We start from the raw sequence: 12,494 nt of genomic DNA, 5'->3' as shown, positions 1-12,494 counted from the left end.
TTTTTTTTACAAAATTATTTCTCTCTTGGCTTAAGTAAAGATGTCACTTTTTTTTTTTCTTCAGAGTTCAAGTCTTTCAAGGGTCCAGGTCCCACTGCTAAACATTCACTACTGACACCTAAAAGCTCTTCGTTTTTCATTCATTTACTCTCACAGTGATTGCTTGTTTTGGTTCATTGGCAGCAACTAATTATTTGCCATTCTTTGGGATTTTTTTTTTTTTTTTTTTTTTTTTTTTTTTTTGGCCAGTCCTGGGCCTTGGACCCAGGGCCTGAGCACTGTCCCTGGCTTCTTCCCGCTCAAGGCTAGCACTCCGCCACTTGAGCCACAGCGCCGCTTCTGGCCGTTTTCTGTATATGTGGTGCTGGGGAATCGAACCTAGGGCCTCGTGTATCCGAGGCAGGCACTCTTGCCACTAGGCTATATCCCCAGCCCATTCTTTGGGATTTTTTAACCAACATTAGGCCAAATTTACGTTGTGGAACAAGCTATCCACACCGTATGTGTCATAATTACTGTTTTGCAATTTCACACTAGCAAAAATTTATTAAAACTTCACGATTCATTAATAGTAAGTGATCATAATCTCTTAATAGAAAAGGAAACGGCACTAATGATGGTGGCTTTGATTAACATATTTGACCTTAAGTCATGAAGTCAAGTGCAATTAATATTGCTGAGTGTTGAACATAAGGTTATTTACAGTGCACATCATTTCAATCATCATAAAAGGCAAATAAACTTGTTTTGAGTTTGACTAGATTTGAAAGCCTTTTAACTCTTCACAACAGATTAAGGGAATGTTAATGAAACTCCTACACAATGACAATTAAGTGACAGGATGTGAGCAGACACGGAAATGGCTCTTTTCTATCAAGTGCTGGAGCATTTGGCTGCGTAAATAGGCAGCCGGCGTCAGGACTCCAGGAGGGTAAGAGCTTTCTCAAAAAGAATTTGGGATGTGGCAACAGGGACTTGGCAATCTTTTGAAGACTTCAGCCTTCCCCAACCAAATAAGTGGATGAAGGTTTGAGAGGAAATGTACTGCAGAAAAATCTTAATCCCATTCATAGGGCCCAGCTGTCCTTCTAGATGCCCTGAAGGGCTGTGTGTGACCCGGATGCACATTTGATGGAATGAGGGCCTCCATAGTGGGGGTGAGTCTCTCAATTAAGAGAGAAGTCTGAACTCCTGAGAGAAGTTTGGCCTGGAGGAAGAAAGAAAAGGACCCCACCTTCCACAAAGGTAGGGAACAGTGTTTGGTAGTTTTGCAAAGATGGCATCCATGATATGGTAGACCTCCGGAAAATTCCTTAACAGGGGAAGGAACGAGGCTGGGGGAGAAGTCAATCCATTGTTTCTTCCCAAGAATGGGTCAGTGCACAATCCGTCTCCTACTGTGCCCAGCCCGAGTCCCAGTGTCTCCTTCAGTTCCTGTTGTCATTTTCTTTATGGAAGTAGCTCCCACCAACAAAGCAATCCCTTGAGTAATGTTCTCTTCAATACTCCATTTGACAGCTTGGGAAACTGAGGCTTGGAGAGGTCAGGCAACTTCATCTCCAGCGTGTGGACACAAAGGATCCCAGAGGATTCTGTGCTCTCTTTTGAGGAGAGAGGGATGGCTCATGCTCCCAGAAGGACTAAGTGTCCACAAGAGGGTCAATTACAAGCCAGAAGCGAGTGGAGGGCTATGAGAGCCTAAAGGCTGAGCTCACTCTAAGATGGAGTGACTGGAAAGGCCTCCCAAGAGGAGGTGGCAGGAGGGCTAGAGAGGGTGGCAGATGCACACAGGAGGTGGATAGGATACCTTCAGGAGGCAGTGAGTGTCTCTGCAAGAAGTCACAGTAGAGGAGTAGTGTGGAGGCAGACAGTATTGAGGGAGGTGGGGGGAGGGGTAGAGGCCTGGTGCAGGGGACTTAGGAGGATGATTATGCAGACGAAGGCCGGGGGCTGTAGCAGGTTCGAAGTCAAATGTGGAGGCTGTAAGGAGCCTAGAGGAGGCTGTGCATTCCTGGCCAATGGGAGAGATCCAGTCAGTGAGAGCAGTGAAGACTGAGGCTGGTGCCTTAGGGGTTCCTGGGCCTCCCCAACTTAACAAGAGAAGTCTGGTTCTGTTCCTCACCATCACGCACCCCTCTCTGCGAAGGGGCCGCTGGGAGCTGTCCTTGTTCGCCTTCACCCCAGGTGATGGGTCCTCTCTGCTCTGACTGCCTCCCCGCCCCCTGCTCTGTGGACATAGACGGCGCCCAGCCTCTCCTATCCACCATGGCTGTTGCCCTTGACTGTTCTCCCTGACTCTGTGCCTGCCACGTGCAGATGAGGGGCGCTCTCATGAAGGAATGAAGGAATCTCCTGAATGAAGGAAGCATGAAGGAATCTCCTGGGGCTCAGGTCCCTACCACCCCTGTCTGGGTCCAACCCTGCTGGCAGGACTGATTTTTTTCTGCCCGTCTTTGGCTTGATGATGCTCTTCTTGACCTCAAGTGCTCTTTCCCCACCTTTGGAAACGTAATATTTAGACGTGGAATGTGAGGATGTTTCCTCAGAGGCCTCCTCCCCGTGACCTGTCCCGCAGCAGCCGTTTCCTTCACAGTGGTAACCGCCCTGTGTGTAGTGCTTGCTCTGGTGCTCACACGGTGAGCTTCCTACCGGAACCGCTCGCGTCACCCTCAGTGCCCCCCAGAAAGGCAGGTGCCGCCCTCATCGCCTGTTTTTCACAGGTGAAAACATTAAAAGTGTCTTTTCTGCTCATTTCCTAGATGATGTTTGCTCTAGTCATGCTTTCTTACTTTCTTTTTCTTGTTTTGCCAGTGTCCCTGGTTTCTTTTTGCTCAAGGCTAGCACTCTGCCACTTGAGCCACAGCTCCACTATATATGTGGTGCTGGGGAATTGAACCCAGGGCTATCATGTATACGAGGCAAGCACTCTTGCCACTAGGCCATATCCCCAGCCCATGTTTTCTTACTTTCTTACCATGTTAAGTGCTCCTTCCATTACCATAGAAGCTCGGGGAGAAGGACGACTCTTTGGCCCTAGGGAGGGAATGAACTGGAAAGCCAAGAGAGGACAGAGGAACAGGACCCCACCTTCTTGGTAGTGAAGTTGTGTGTGAAGACATACAGGCAAACTTTGGAGTCAGAACTCATCAAAATATTGCCGGTAAAATGAGCACCTAAAGGACTGCTGTGTTCCACCCTCAGACAACCAAAATGAAGGAGAGACAATTCCAAACTGGTACATGAGGCTTTCACAGTACCAGAAGATTACCTGCTTCACTCCTGGGGTTTTCTTCAAGACGAATCCCTTCGGGTCAGACAAGTGGAGGGATGGGTATGTAGGAAGTCTCTTCTGGAAGCAGGCTATCACTGCAAGGTCACAATGCAGATTCTTCAATCCAGCTGTCTCGGTTTGTATCCTGGGGTCCCTTCTGACCTGTGGGGCTTCGCCCGGTGACTTCATCTCTGAGTCCATTTCTTCATCAGCACATTTGAGACTGCAGGCCTTAGGGGGCCTCCTTGGGTGGTTAGCAACATCCAATGTGAATGTCAGTCAGAACAAGAAGTGCCCTTGAGAAATGAGAATTGGACTCTGCTCCTGAAGACACAGAGACCAAACAGGGACCCTTTCAGCTGTGGACTCAATAGTGGGGGTGTGGATAGACCTGTGGGTGGCGTGGGGGTGGGGGTGAACAGTTCTTGGGGGAACTGGACTTGGCTAGCTCTGCAGGTAAGGTGAAGATTGGTGTAGAGGCTCCCTGCTCACCCAGCACCTGAAGGTAGTGGTCCACTAGGGGGCAGCACTGGCACCCCCCCGCCCCCATTTACCAGGAGCCCCCCCCCCACCTTGATTTGCACCATGGAGATGTTTTAATATCCATTGAGGAAGGCACCAGCTCTGTTTGTCATTTACTGAGTTTTTGACAGGGGTCAGCACACAGTGAGACTGCTGACAGCCCTGTGTTCAGTATCTGAAGTTGGCTCTCCCTTAAGTTACAGCTTACAGAGGCACTATTCAAAGACCACACAATATTATGCAAAATATTGCCTTCGAGATGCAGTGGATAGGTTCACATATGCATATATGGTATACCAAGTGGATAGGCCATTAAAATGCCTCCTAATTCCCCTGTGAGTTGGAAGATGCCACTAAAGGAAGACAGGGAACGGAGGAGGAGGTCACGCTGTTGGGAGGCTGGAGTGAAAGATGCTAGAGGCAAAGGCATGACTGGCCTCTCTTTCTGCCTATACAGTGTAAGGATGCTACTGAGCATGTGAACTTCCGGTGGGAGGAGCCAGGAAGAAACATGGCTGTAATATGCACCACCACCAAAAAAAACAAACAAACTGTAAGAGTTCCCCAACTAAGGGGATGCCCTCTGAGAACTCCAAGGACCCTCCAGGAACAAAAGGAAGGCAAGGACCCCCCCCACCCCCCAAAAAAATAAAGGAATGAAAAAAACAACAAAGAAAAAGGGAAGAAAAGAAGTGAACAGGAGAGGAGGGAAGTAGGGAAAGGATAGGAGGAGAAGAGGTGGGGAGGGAAGAATGAACATGACTCCTTCAGAGTGTGGTGGGCTTCCCATTCTGATATCAGTGACTCATGGCTAAAGGCTGGGGCTGAGCATTGTCTTCAGATTGACTGGAAGGGTCCGCAAACTAAGATAAGAGCATGTATATGGCGGAGGTGACTTCTTTCTTACGTGGTTGGCATTTTCTCTCTCTGATGGTGGCATTGGCTGTTTGGTGGGAGTCCTTGGGGCAAAGCAAGGCTCCCCGGCCCCCCTCCCAAAGTTACCTCCTTAAGGGGCATGCGTCAGAGGAGTGAACTCAAGGATCAGGCATGAATGAGCCACTCAGGGGTTTTCCTGAACCAGCCAGCCTGCCAGGGGTCAGAAGTCCCAGTTCTGTCAGCTCAGTGTCTCCCCTGTGCTGCCAGAATATCCAAGACAGAAGAGGCCCAGGGGCTGCTGGCTGCTGGGTTCTGAGGAGCGATGAGCACCCCCAGAAAGTCAGAGCTGGAAATGGTGCTTCCAAGTTGCATGCCAACAGCCAGCTACATTTCTCCGGGCATGGTTTGTGGGATAAAGTAGCTCTTTAAAACACTTAGGCAGCCTTTTGTCACTTGGTTTAACTGTGTGTGTTGCAACTGCTTTAATTGGTTTCATGTCTGGAATGAAGGACTGAAATGGAAGCGTGGCTCTCGGGGGAGCCGTGCTGGTACTCAGATGGCTTGTCATATTTCTTTTTTAATCTGTTGTTCTTTTCCTGAAGGCGAGGGAGGTAATCTAATTATCTTTGGAAGACAAGCTCATGCCGCAGGATACTGACTTGGACTGCTCTCAGTGTGGCCCAGAGAGAAGGGGAAGGCAAGCACAGTGGGCGCGGGGGATGGGGTGTACCTGTGAGCTTTTCCTATAAGAATGCCTTCCCTCAGGGCCCGCCAGCCCACAGGAAGAGTGCGGGAGGCTGAGGAAGGAGGACTGGGAGCTTAAGGCCGGCCAATAATACATAGCAAGAAAAGCAAGTTCTAGTAACGTTCGAAAGTAGAAGTCAAGCCTCCTCGTGGCTTGGTGATGTTACTGTGGGCCCTTTGCCTCCTCTGTGTGTCCGTTTCCTCCACTGTAAAAGGAAATTAATTCTATCTCCGAGTTGCGGCGAGCACTCTGCTCGGAGCCCATCGTTTCCACCCAGGGCTTGTGAGAGATTCATACTCTCTGACCAACATCTGTTACCTCTCCTAACACTTGTCCCGTGGCTCAGCCCCTGTCCCCCTGTATGCCAGGGGCTCCTAGGAGGGATCAAGCCCTCCAGTGCGCACAGAGTACAGAGGTGTCTCGTCCCAACACTGAGGCAGTTAACCTTGCAGGGGTGGAGCTTGTGGGGCTTGGGCCCCACAAGGCACTGCGGGCTCTAACAGGAGGCTCCAGCCGTGAGTGCACTCTGAGCCAGGACTGTATCACTGCTTTCCCTCAAAGGACAGGGCTCCGAGGCTGAGCTCTGTGTCCTAGAAATTGGGCAGCTTTTATCTCTTATCCTCTAGAAACAAAGTGTTACAAATATTAAATTGACATAGTAAAAAAAACAAACAAACCATTTATCTATGAAATATCTAACTCACGCCTGGTATGTATGTCAGCTAGGTACCATCTATTTATCAGTATTTATCCATCTATATCTACCTCTTACCTATCATCCAGATTGTGTGACAATCATCTATCATGTATCAGTATCTAATCTTCTATATATTACCTATCAATATCTCTTCCTCTCTCATCTATACTACCTCTTCATCATCTGTTAATACTTTTCATCTGTCAATCTATCATCTACTAATATCTGTATTATGTTGCTACCAATTTATCTTGTATCTATTGATAACTTTGATCTACACTTATTTGCCATTTATCAGCATCTATCTCCTCTCTCTCTCTCTCTCTCTCTCTCTTTCATTATATACAAATAGAACCATAGTTTTCATTACCTGGTACCACCTTTATCTCAGCAGACCTACATATACCTTTTTAATAGTTAAATAATATTCCCTCCCCTCAGCATAGCCTAAGCTCCTCAGTCAGTTCACATCGGTGAGCATTCAGGTCATTCCAAGTTGTCTTCTATTACACATTGTCCCATGAGGCAAATACTTTGGAAATGGACCTTGGTATGCCGTGTGAATGCAAGATAATTATTTTGCATTGGAACTGTTGGCTCCAAGGGAAGGTGGATTTTAAATTATAAGATATGCATTTGCCCTTCAGTTTCCTAGAGACAGTGACCCTATTTATGTGCTCACCTGAAGCATTTTCAGGCAAAATGCTCACATTATCTTTTACGCATGGTAATTTCTTTGCCCGGAAGTCTACAAGGGAGAAACCTCATGAGGATAAAGCCAGGCACTGCCAGTTTATGTGACTTTATGGTGAATCCTGTTCCTGTCTGTATCTTCGTTTATGTTTTATTTATATCACCCAACACAAACAATCTTGCATCTTATTTCTGTCACAGTTTAGATTCACTTTCTTGGCATTTGTCTCTGGGTTTTATTAGACATTTCTTGTTCTGGCTCCTAAAATTTCTATCACCTGCATTCTGGAGACTTGGTTGCATTTAGGGGTGATTAGAATATGGCCGAGAGCACCCAGGGAGGAGGTCCAAGGTCCCCAGGGAAACTACGGCAGTGGGTCTCTCATTTCTGACTGAAGGTTTTAAAAACATCCTGCCCCTGCCTCTTACTGGGGTTCCTACCCACCAACGATCCGCCCCAAATGCCAACAGTGCCAAGAATGGAAAACCATGGCCTTACAATCTACTGCCTGACACCCTACTATCTTGATAAGGGGGACCACTATAGCATCAATAGATACCAGGATGGTGCTCCAGTAAATCAGGATTTATAAAAACACATCAAGATACATTTTTTTTTGTAGAAAAGAAAACATTTATTAGGATATTCTGGGTGGAGGCGGCTGAAGGGACTACGCAATCTGCAGAGTTTGAGCGATGGGCGAACAGAAAAAAGAAACGATCACAAAACCATTTCCAAAGTCCAGAAGGCAAGGCTTGTACTTGGATTGTAGCTGCTCTTCTGTGGATGTTGGCAAGAAAGCCATGGTGTGGATAGCATTGTGAGGAAGGGTTATGGGAGAACCACAGGAGAAACTTGGTTGTGCCTGGAGATCAGACACCCCGTGAGAGACAGACAAATGCATCATCTTCTCCACGTAGAAAGCTGAAAACACGCATGGGAGCACGGAGACCCAGGAAAGTTGCCTCTTCTCAATAAAGCTCACCCTCCCTCCAACCCCAACTCTAAGGGAGTTGGTACCTGGCCCCTTGCTTGGGATGGAATTCTAAAAATACTGCCCCTGAATCAGAAGCCATCTCCTTTCTCACCTACTGTTAACCTGTGTGGCCCAGAACAAACAGCATATGTGAACAGATATAGCCTTGGATTAAGGGTAAACTAAGTAACACCATCCAAAAGTACAAGAGAAAAATCCCACATCTCCAGTCTCACACAGCTTCTCAACAGGAGCTGGATTACACAGAGCAATAATTTCAATATCAAGGGATAATGGACGCAGGATGGGAAACTTAGGCAAATTCTGTGGTGGGAAGTGTTTCCCTCCTTTGAGTGAGGAAAAGGAGAAAAAAAAAGATAATTAGGAGAACTATAAGGCCTTGGATTTCAGGGTTTTGAAACCATTTCTTCAACCCTCTGAGGACAATCAGCTATTTCTAAATCCAGAAGAGCACAGCAGAAGTGCTTGATTACAGAAGACCACAGCCAAGGAAGGCAGGGCAATCTGCGAATCTGTGATTTGGCTCTCAGGCTTTTGTAGTCTCTCTCTCTCTCTCTCTCTCTCTCTCTCTCTCTCTCTCTCTCTCTGCTTTGTAGAAATGCTCAGTTAAAGTGAAACCATTAAAACTCAAATGCCAAAGCAAATAGACATTGCACACCAGAAGGAATGCTAGATTATATAGCTCTGCAGTTGTGGGGTGTGTGACAGAGAGAGCGAGAGAGCGAGAAAGACAGAGAAGGAGGGAGAGGGTAGATGGAGCTTTAAATGCCAGTGCCCTAGAAGACAGAGTATTTCCACCTATTCCTGCAACACACTGGCCTCTCCTCTGGCGACTGGATTTTAGTGGTTTCTAAATGGGTTCCCTAGGAACCCATGGAAATTTTCCAGTTCTTTATCCGCTCTACTCTCGTCCTAGGATCTATGTTACATCTGGCGGGCAGATGTAACCTCCAATGCACATTGAGAGTTCTGCTATTTAAATGAGCCTTGCTGACTGCTGTCCTTGGCTGTTCCCCATTCTCACCCACATTGTGGCTGGCCCCTGGCAGCCATGACTGCTCCTCCTGTCTGTGTGCCTGTGCGGCCACACTCAGGCCCATGGGAGGCCTGGTTCTCCCCAGTGGCCTTGGGCTGGGTGGTGGGTTTGCCTTTTCCCTCCCTCTAAAGAGCTGCCTCCATTTTACCCATGGGAACAGACATTTGGCTTTTAGAGACTGCGCCTGGAAAACAGCTTCATGGACTATTTATGAAGCCTAGAAAAAGGTGTTTCCTTTTAAATGACCTTTGAGCCCAAGATTTTTAAGAGGTATTTAAAGATACTTAGGAGGCAGTTTCTGATGCAAATGATGGTTCATCTAGTCAGAGAACCTGTTCAACAAATGCACATTAGACTTCGCTGCTCAGGATGTGGATGAAGAGCCTTCATACCTGGGAGCTGTCCAGCTGTCTTGCCAATTCCCTGTGCTTGAGGCTGATTAACATTTCTTCTCACTCATTGATGTGGCAGAGGTGGAGAGCCACTGGGAGTCGATGGCCACGCTCATTCCTCCAGGGACAAACGCTCACTTTTCATTTCTCCATAGGGAATACAATGGGCAGACTTAATGTTGCTGTGATCTAACTGCTTTCTTAGACCTTTTTCTCAGGTTAACCTCAGAGCTTCAGAAGGTCAAGTTCATTGTCAGTCCTGCTCCTTGCCAACATAGCTACATAAAGGTCCTGATCTCGCCACTGTGTCACCCATGAAATCCTTCAAGGTGCCAACATCTCGTATGCAACTGCCACTTTCAAGCACCTCCTCTGGGTGTCATGCTTTCTGAGAGGGAAAGGCTGGTGGCAGGGCAATGTGAGGACTAAGGAAGAGGCTGTGGTCCCTGGCACTTTATAGTCTCCTAGTGCTCTACAAAATAAAAGTGGGGATTGGTAAGTAGGCCCAGCCTGTGATGGGAGAGAAGAAAATCAGAGAAAACCTTCTATTGATGCTGGTGCTGGGCTTGGCAGCTGCCCTTGAGCAAAAATAAACTCCCCGTGGCAGTGGGACAAGATGCTGATATTGGCACCTGCCAGAGGCAGAGAGCCCAAGTCGCAGCTGTGCTGGTCAAATGAGCTTGGAGACCTTAGGGGGCTGAGGCCTCAACAACCATTAGCAGGCTGTGGTGCTCTGCAGGCAGTTTATTGAAAAAGGGTTTGCATGCCTTCCCCACCCCTCTGGGCTGGGTCTCAGAATAATCAGAAATGCAGGTGGCACATCTCGCCCAACAGCATCCCCCTCCCCTCCCAGAGGCCCCTGGGAAGTTGTAGAGCACTGGGTGCAACAAAGACATTTCTAGTGAGGAGGCATCAGTCTGGGCAACCTGAAGCAAAGCAGAGGGCACTCAGGAGTTTAGGAAGACGAACTTCCGCCTTGAAGATGGCCGCCATCTTTAGGTAGTCTGGGTTGATTTCTTCAATAGTACATGAATGAATAGCCTTCACGTTATAAATAGAATGGATAGCATTCTATTTAGAGTGATGAGAGTGAAGAATGGATGGGAAGGGACACTTTTAAATATGTAGGCAATAAAGAACAAAGGCAGGACTGGAGGCATCAATGATTATTGCACCACGGATCTCAATGAGCCAGTGCCTCACAATATCTGTCCTGGGGAGATGAAATAGCCCACAGAATACCCACTGGGAAGGACATGGAGGCAAAGCTCACAGATGGATTGAGGATCGTTTTTCAGCCATGGACTCATGAAAAACCCTAGATAACAGACTTAAAACAAATGGTCGCTGAAGAAAAGTTGTATTCAAGTGAAACGGTATCAGATGAATACATGAGATTTTTGTCTCAGGAGAAAAATGCAGCTTGTAAGGATAGCCAACTGAATCCCCAGCTGTTTTATTTGAAAATTTCTTTTAAAAAAGGTCCTTCTTTGGGTATCCAGATATTAGCTCTGGCTTCCTTTATATGAAGGACCCCCCACCCTTCCACCTAGTTCAAGGCATGCTGGATGTTTTGGTAGAACTGCCCTACTTTATTGGTAGGAAATTGAGGGCTGTGTGTGCCCCACTAGTTATGGCATGTGGCCTCTGGTTGCACCTTGATTTTGCTTCATCTCTGCAAACTCTCCAAGTTCAGTGCAGATGGGCCTTCTGCTACCACGATGCCTGGGCCAGGGGCCATTCACTCCCATCTGTTGCCATTGCTTATAGTTTTCCTCACAAAGACAGGGCTCCCATGGTCTCCTCTGCTTCTGCAAAGAGCAGAAACAAGAGCAATAGAGATCATGAGGGTTTGAATCCAGGAGACTCAGAACAGCACCACAAGAGTATGAGAAAATGTGCATCCATTTAAGCAGCTCTTTTCTGGCCCATGGTTTATGGACTCAAACAAGTCGTGCATGTCTAACTACATGAATGAAAACTTATTTTCCAAAAGACAGCTCCTCTGTGGCCACTGTTCTGTAAATAATAACCAAAGTACATTTATGCCAGATTCTGAGGAAAAGATTTGCTAATTATATAAACTCTCTTTGTCTTCGATGTCTTGTCTCAAACATTTGACACAGACTCAGAAATGCTTTGCTTTCCCACTTTTCTATGTCCCCAGATGAAGTGTTTGGGAGTATCTAAGGGACAAGGAGGCACCGCAGAAGTGAGGTGCAGCTGGGGTGACCTGTCCTTGGAGTGTATACATACTGCGACAGTCTCAGCACAGACCAAATCAAAGCCTCCAGAGCTATGAATGAGCCTTTCCTATCCTTTATTGGATGATCTAAGACATTAAAAAAAAATAAAACTACTGAACAATGAAAACCACATCCCTATCACACTCTCTAGATACAATCTGTTATACTTAATGAAAATAATTTATATAATTTTCAACATTACTTTTTCTCTTAGAGGCTGGGAGAAATCTGATATGAAAAAAATAAATACTCGGTTGGCATTCTGAATCCTCTTTCCATAGTGTGCACCTCATACCTCATGTGCTCTAAACACACATTGGTCAAAAAGTATTTGAGACCAAAAATGAATGTGCTTCTCATTAATGTGGCCTTTTCTCTCTTCCGAATAAGTAATGCAAGGTGAGATTTGATCTGAGAGTCATGGATCTACTTTTATCTAAGATCCTTCCTTCAAGAGAACCCCTTCGCAGCAGATGGCTCCTGTGTTTGTGACACCAAAATACAGAGAGTGAAGGACAGCAGGCCGCGAGTCATGTTTGCTTGTAAATACTCCAAGAGGAAATCACCTGGGTGAAAGATTTCAATCACTCGCTTGCCTCAGTCCCGGGACAAGTGACATTGTTTGGGGGTCACTATGAGCAACTAAGACCAATCATGTCCAATGACACGACTACTTGCCTGGCTTGGTTTCATAGGAATTTCTTTAACATATGTCCCTGGAAAAAAAATCCATCCCCTTGTTTACTTAATAACTTATTTATAAATTGAGCATGTGGTAACTCAAATATAGTTTTATCAACTGAAAAAAAAAACCAAAATAACCCAGGATCTTTGTTGGTGATCGAACTTTGCAAAGTTTAGTCTGTGTGCTGTATATCCACATGCTCTTCACCGAAGGCTGCCCCTGTTAGCCTTGAGCAACCGTCTTCCTCTCTGGTCATCTGAAGCTAATTAAAGTTGCTGTATACTGCAGAGGTAATCAATAGCTTTCTACAGTGGATCACCTCGAATCAGACCA

The sequence above is a fragment of the Perognathus longimembris genome, chromosome 2, assembly GCF_023159225.1.
Source record: "Perognathus longimembris pacificus isolate PPM17 chromosome 2, ASM2315922v1, whole genome shotgun sequence".
Lineage (NCBI taxonomy): Eukaryota > Metazoa > Chordata > Mammalia > Rodentia > Heteromyidae > Perognathus > Perognathus longimembris.
The sequence above is the reverse complement of the archived record's forward strand: the minus strand, read 5'-3'. Positions refer to the sequence as shown.